This window comes from Eumetopias jubatus, unplaced genomic scaffold, assembly GCF_037043125.1.
Source record: "Eumetopias jubatus isolate StellerSeaLion01/CBP00866 unplaced genomic scaffold, mEumJub1_p1.0 scaffold_11, whole genome shotgun sequence".
Taxonomy (NCBI): Eukaryota; Metazoa; Chordata; class Mammalia; order Carnivora; family Otariidae; genus Eumetopias; species Eumetopias jubatus.
The window spans coordinates 25,627,501-25,635,005 of NW_028274817.1; the positions used below are offsets into that span (position 1 = coordinate 25,627,501).

General features: G+C 40.3%; 1 protein-coding gene across 12 annotated transcripts in view; it reads left to right on the forward strand.

Moving 5' to 3' along the window:
- THOC2 (THO complex subunit 2) overlaps nt 1-14 on the forward strand; it is a 114,170-nt gene extending 114,156 nt beyond the window's left edge. For all 12 annotated transcript variants that reach the window (XM_028122705.2, XM_028122704.2, XM_028122706.2 and 9 more), the window contains exon 39: nt 1-14. This exon is cut by the window's left edge. The gene's annotated coding sequence lies outside the window, so the exon portion shown is untranslated.
- Nucleotides 15-7,505: the final 7,491 nt, after the last annotated feature.

The following is a 7,505-nucleotide window of genomic DNA, read 5'->3' on the forward strand; positions in this document are numbered from 1 at the left end:
ATAGTTTTCTCAAATGATTGTATATCATTGTGTATATTGTTGCTTATTCACAATAACTTAGTAAAGATAATTCAGTAAGGCTCCTAGCCCTTTCTTTTCTTTTCTGTCCTAGTCCATGGTCTACAATGTTTTCAAATGATATCCAATAATATGAAAAAATCTTACTTGCTCACCTCTGCACCTGGGGTAAACAGTGGGCTGAAACCATGCCTAAAATTATCCATTTACTCTTTAATTCTTTGGAACTGATGATACCTATGCAAATTAATTTTTTTTTTTTTTAGAGAATGACAAGGCTCTAATTTTTTAAAGGATTGAGAAATGCTGAGCACATTTGAGAATTGGCAAAGGGATATAAATCTTGATGCCCCCTTTCAGGTAATTGTAATTTGCAAAAATTGATGAGCACAATAATTATGGGAGAATGATCCATTCAGTGACTATTGAGCACCCATAATGTGCCTGGCATAAAAAGAAATTATGCATTGTTAAAATGATTTTGACATTGAGAAAATAGCTATGGTTCACCTCAGAATCATTTGTCTGAAACATAGGGAGGAGCTCTCCAGTTATGTTGCATTCACATTTTAAAGAATACATGATTGTGAGTTTGAACTAGAAAGTTCACTACTTGCTTAGCATCAGGCTCTCTCCTCCTTGTCCCTCAAATTATTGAACATAGGTGAGCTTTGGTCATATCCTTGCTAGAAATGAATGAGGATGGAAAATACTAACTTTGGATTTAACTGTGCAAAAATAATTTATGTTGGAAGTAGGAAATCTGTATTTGTGTAGTGGTAGCTATTTTTAAACATCTACTCTGTTCTAGGTACAAAGGAGTATTAAGACCCAACTCCTGTACCTAGGGTGCTTCCAATCTAGTTTGAGAAATAAGGGCCAAATGAGTGCTATTGGGGGTAAGCAAACTATTTCTGTAAAGGGCCAGATAGTAAATATTTAAGACTTTACGGGCTGTGTATACCCTGTTGCAACTCCTTGGCTCTGCCATTATAGCATGAAAGGAGCCATAGGTGATATGTAAATGAGTAAGCATGACTGAGTTCTAGTAGAATTTCGTTTACAAAAACTGGCTATAGAGCCTCCTATAGAAGATTTATTTAAAAAATATTTGAGTGCCTCTTATGCACCAGAGGTGCACCAGAGGTATATAGCCTTGAGCACAACAAAGTCCCTGCTACCCTCATGTAACTTCCATTCTAGTCAATGGAGGCAAACAAATAACGTTGGATGGAGGGAGGTCCTCCGAGGAAATCTAAACCTAGGTGATGCAGGGCTTACTGCTCTGCATATAGAGGGATCATGTGGAGTGAAGAGGTGCAAAGCAGTATATTTTGAGGCAGTTATCACACTATGAATATTACTAAGTAATATGAGCAGGTGTCATCCTAACCCCTCCCCCCAAAATCTTTGAACGTTTTACATGAAAATCATGTAATATGCAGGATTTCTCTCTCAGGAACTAGGCTCTAAGCTGTATTGACTGGTGTCTTAAGCTTGCCATCTTTTAGAAAGGAGTTCTTACCTTTAGGCTCATAAATGGAGAATATCTACAGGACCCACCCCCCGAAATTTTTGTGGTATGTGCATTTTTTCTAGCTTTCAGTTCTCAAAAAGATTTTAAGGTGGCAAGTTTGTTTTTCTGGGTCTTGATCCGAAGAACTGTATATAAACACGTACAAGTAACCCTGAACCCTCTCTTGAGCTGGTGAGAAGTTGGAAGACAGTCGTCCATCCATCTGCGTTGTCTTAAACGGTAGGGTCAAAAGTTAGAATATCTTGCCTTGTCTTGTCAGTGTACAAGTGATTTGCAGTTTATTGTTAGAAAATCACTGGTCCATGGTACAGGGCTGTTTTCTGTTTCCTGGAAGCACCTTAGCCAAGTACGGGTGGAAATTCTAGCAGCCTTATTTTTTTTTCCCAGCAATTGTGTAATTATTTTATTCCTACCCTACCATGTTCCAAAAAGGATTTACGAAAATACATACAGTACAGTATTTAAGAAGTAAATGAGAAAATTTGATTTCTGGGTGAAATTAATACCTAAAGTGAAGTTAACACCCCAAAATGTCATGTACACCTGGGCCATGAATCAGTTCTGAGAAACTTGATAGGTCACACAGAGAAGGTGTGATGTGTCAGTTACAGGAATTACAGTGTCCATTAAATAAAAAGCCAGTCATGGAGAAGAACATTTTCTGGCAATGTAACCCGAAAGAAACTTTTCCTTTGCATTCTCATAAGGAACAAGCCCTGTCTTTTCAGTAAACAAAACAAAGGGATATATCTTGTAGTGGCCCTGAATATTAGCTGATGGCCAACACCTCAACTCATCCTGGTGAGTATATTTCTACAATGACACCAAAATATGTGTTCCAGGCACCCAGGTCTCTGATGATTTGGTTCAGTCCAGGAAAACGTTTTCGAATATTCAGGACAGGTTTTCTAAACTAGGATTTATGATGGCCTTACTTTTCATAAGCATGTTTGTAAAGATCAGAAAACTCATGCAACCGTTGTTTGGTTTCCATGATACAAGTAAGATAAACAAGATTTCATTAGTTTAAAAGCTGTGCCTGGCCTTTGATTTTTTTGTTTGTTTTTATGGATACTGATCTCTAAGGCCTTAGGTAGAATGGATCTTATAATATTAGAGCCACTTAATATTCTGTCTTATCACTTATCAGAAGCATGGTTTAAATGTTTAATTTTTTAAATTGAAGTAACATTTCTAGAGACATTGTCAGGGCCAAAGAGATTTCACTGGACCTAGAGTTGAGAATAAAAAGAAGAGCTGCTTAAGAGATGGTAATTCATGCTAGTTGCATACGGATTTTGTTGGTATTTATAAATGCAAATTGACATAACTAAGAATGACAATAGAAGGGATATTGGAAATGTGACTAAAGGAAGTGCGACAACCTGAGAAGATCTGTATTAACGTTAAGAATAATTGCTTTTTATTTCTGATTCTTAGATACTGTTTTACCTTCTAATGACCAGTTCCACATCAATCAGGCTAACAAAGCTTAATTCCTTTGATGTGTTGTTAAATAGGGGTGTTTAGTGGAAGAAGAAAAGAAGATTTTGGACACAGGGCACATAAATGCATCATTGCAAGTCAGAAGTAGCCTTCATTTAAGGAAGGATTAGGAGCTAGAAAATGACCTGGTACTTAACCTCTAGCTTAGTTTGACCTCTGGTTTTTGTCCTGTGACAGCTAGATGTCCTTAGATTTGAATATCAAGCTGATAAAGAGCTACTATCACCCATGTTCCCACAACATTTTAACCGGAATGATATTATTGTCCTATATTCAAGGCCTTCATGATCCTAATTTCATGCAGTTTGTTGTGATGCTTATCTTCTAGGGTTACCTATATCATCATTATCAAAGAACATTTATGACATAATTTAAATATGCCGTTGCTAGTTACTATTATGCAGACACCTTTTGCGCTTTCCAGGATAATTGATCCAGGACGTCAATAATAGAGAAAAGATCACGCTTACAAGATACAAGCAGGAAATGAAGTGTAAAACGAGTAAGGTATTCATACCACATGCAACTGGGGTCCTGTTACATTTTAAGATGATGGTGAGTACTCAGGGTAAGAATGACCTCAGACTAGGTGTGATTTGGGAAGTCTTGCTCTCAACAGGTTGATCTGGGAAGACTTCAGGAAGGATTGGATGGTCAGGAAGCCATTCTCAGGCGACAGAATGTTGAACTTGGAATTCAGACCCATTTTTGTATAGTGCAGAATCCTTGAAGTCAACCTGTTCCCCTGCTAGTGCAGGATTGGATCATATTTGAGAGGCAAATACTCCCTCTTTGGATACTGTTCCATGCTGCCTCAAGACTTTTTCCTTTTTTTGTCTTTCTTCATGACTAAGTCCGACATCACCAATCTTTTTATTGCTTTAATCAGTGTTAATCACATTTTTCATATCTTTACAGGTAATTGAAAAGTTACTGCCTGTATGTCAAGATGATTTCCCTTATCTGTTTCCTCTGAGTGGGGATGAGCTCCACTTGAATGTCCTTGCCTGGTCTTCACAGTGCCCTTTTGTTAATGAATTAAATCTAACAATACATTAAAGCACATAAAGAGGACCTAGTAGTGGCAGGTACTCAGTAACTGTTAGCAATTTTATGTAGTGATAATATTTATACCAGTAGTTTGCAGACTGGGAATCATCAGAGTTAGAATTAATTGGGAAACTTTAGGTTCTGCATTCCAAATATACTGAATTAGATTATTTTGGAGTGGGGGCCTGGAGTATTTTTTAACACAGTTCCTCAGGTGATTCTAATGTAGGGATGATATTTGGGGATCACAGTTCAACCAGCCTGCAATCCTGACCTCTCTGTTCTTACCTCAATTAGAAACAGAACACATCAGAAGCTTCTTATTTCTGAGGGTAGTAAGTGTTAGGCTCCAGGGACAACTCATCTTTGGCAGGAAGTATTTTAAAGATAAGAGTAACAACCCCTGTCCTGGGATCAGAGTTCATCAACTCTGCTAGCCCGTGCTGCCCTTGTTCATTCTGACTCCCTGCCTTCTCCAGCCTACCTTCACTGACCTTCCTGGATCTAAGTTCTTGTTAACCTAGACGTATATTGTCAGCAAGCATCGACTATCAAGGTAAGATGTATGGAGTTCAGAGCTGCTTTTGATACCACTTGTACTTTCTCCTTTAACTTTCATCTGCAGTGGGTCACTTTTCTATGGTGGTTGTGTTCAGGGCTGGGTTTTGTCCTCCATTCCTTTTCCTTGCATAATATCCTGATGTTTGTGGAGGGGGGTTGCATAACTGTTTAATAATTCAATGCTATAAATTTCTCTTTAACCACTGCTCTAATTGCATCCCACAATTTTAATATGTGGCATTTTCATTTTCATTCAGCTCAAAATATTTTCCAACTTCCCTTATGATTTATTCTTTGACCCGTGTGTTATTTAGAAGTGTTTTAATTTCCAAATATTTGCAAAATTTCTCAGATACCCTTCTGTTATTGATACGTAGTTTAGTTCTGTTGGTCAAAGAACATACTTTGAATTATTTCAATTCTCTTACATTTACTGAGGCTTATTTTATGGCACAGTAGCTGGTCTACCATGGTGAATACTCCATGTGCATTTGAAAAGAATGTGTATTCTGTTTTTGTTGGATGTAGTGTTCTATAAATGCCAGTTAGGTCAAGTTGGTTGGTGGTGTTCCAAATATTCTGTGTCCTTGCTGATTTTCTGTCTGCTTGGTCTGTCAGTTGCTGAGAGACGTGTATTGTAATTTGAAAATAATAATTGTGGCTTTATCTTATTTCTTCTTTTGGTTTTGTCAATTTTTGTTCTATGTATTTTGAAACTTTGTGATTAGGTGCATACACATTTGGGATTATGTACTCTTGGTGAATTGACCCCTTTATCAAAATGAAATATTCTTTATTTCTGATAATATTCCTCATTCTAAAATCCATGTCAAAATTAATATAGTTTCTCCAGCTTTCTTCTGATTCCATTTGCAGGGTGTATTTTTTCCATTCTTTTTTTTAAATATTGAAAATGGGTTTCTTATTAATCCAATTTGACAATCTCTGCCTTTTAAAAAATATTTAAGATTTATTTATTTAAGAGAGAGAGAACATGCGCATGTGTGCAGGGGGAGGGATGGGGGGAGAGAGAGAGAGAATCTCAAGCAGACTCCCTACCAAGCAGGGAGCCCGATGTGGGGCCCTATCCCATGACCGCGAGATTATGACCTGAGCAGAAATCAAGAGTCAGATGCCCAACTGACTGCACCTCCCAGGCACATCTATCTATCTGTCTGTCTGTCTATCTATCTATCTATCTATCTATCTATCTATCTATCTAATTTATCAAGTGATCTTCATGCCAGCGTGGGGCTCAGACTCATGACCCTGAGATCAAAAGTTGTATGCTCTACCAACTGAGTCAGCCAGGTGCCCCAACAATCTCTGCCTTTTAATTAGGGTGTTTAGACAATGCATTTAATGTCATTATTGATGTGATTGGGTTTAAATCTGACATCTTGCTATTTGTTTTCTATTTGTCCCATCATATCTTCCTTTTTTTCCTGCCTTCTTTTAGATGGATTGTCCTTCAGTTTCCTCATTGGTAAAATGAGGCTAATAATAACAGCCATTTCATAAGGTACTCCTAAGGATTAAATGAGATAATTTTTTTTAAAGATTTATTTGAGAGAGAAAGCGCACAAGCAGGGGGAGGAGCAGAGGGAGAGGGACAAGCAGACTCCATGCTGAGTGCAGAGCATGAAGGGAGGCTCTGTCCCAGGACCCTGAGATCATGACCTGAGCCAAAGTCAGAAGCTTAACCAAGTGAGCCACCCAGGTGCCCCAAATGAGACAGTTTATACATCAATGCTTGGCACATATTTATATAGAGCTCTAATTTTTTTAAATCAAAGGATAGAGAACTCCTTAGGATGTCAACTCTGCAAAGGTTTTCGGTTCTAGACCTATTATGTACATATGCAGATGAGTTACGTAGTTGTCTACAGGAGTAGTTTGGGCACTGAAAGGTCCTGATTCCAAAATATCTCCCCTACTGGCCAGCTGTGGTGTGTGAAATTTTCACAAGTACGGATTTTTTTTTTTTTTAACTTAAATAGCCTACTTTGAAGAACGTTAGCTATTAAGATCGTGAGGGCCAGCAGCAGTTGCCGGCAGAGGCCTCCGCTCCGGGAGCGCGTGGGACGGGCGGGTGCCATGGGAGCGCTGGGGGGGGGGGCGGGGGGGGCACAGGTTGCCGAGAGGCGCCCGGAGGCCGTGGTGGGAAGGCTCGGCGGGCCTTTGGCGGGCCAAAGGCTGTGGCGGGAGTGCAGACTGGGCCGGCCGCGCAGGAGGAGTGGGAGGCACAGGAGGTGGCGCACGGGGAGAGGCGCTTTTCCTCTGGCTTTTCTCTGAAGCGCCTGCCTGCCACCCAAGGGGCTTTTCCTCTGGCCGAGGGTGGGGCTCCAGGTGCGCGCGAAAGACACCGATCAGCCCCTCCTTGGTATTTTCTCAAGTCTTCATTTCTTTAAGAGCGCAACAGGTGGGAACTCCCTCTCGCCGCCACCCTTGTACCTGCGCTAGGTGTTTCTCAGCAGCGGACGCCACCTATATGCCCCATCTCGGGCCCCGCCCCGGTGTCCGCCTGTAAGATTAGCAGCTGGCCCTGCCCAGCAGAAGCCCTGACTGTACAGAGACTCACTCCCCGGGCGCGGCCACAAGTAAGGATTTTATAGGAACTTCTGGAGATGTGCATATCCTTTAAGAAAGGGATTATGGGAGGAGTCAACCAATTTTCTCACGAGCACTGAAGCACAAATGATTTCTGATGACCCCATCATGCTCCCATATTCCCTAGGAAAGCATTGAGAGGTTTTGCTTTAGGCAAAATTCAGAGAAAGGGACACAGCCTGAGGCTGTGAGAGTACCACAGTGGGCAGCTCAGATGGCTACT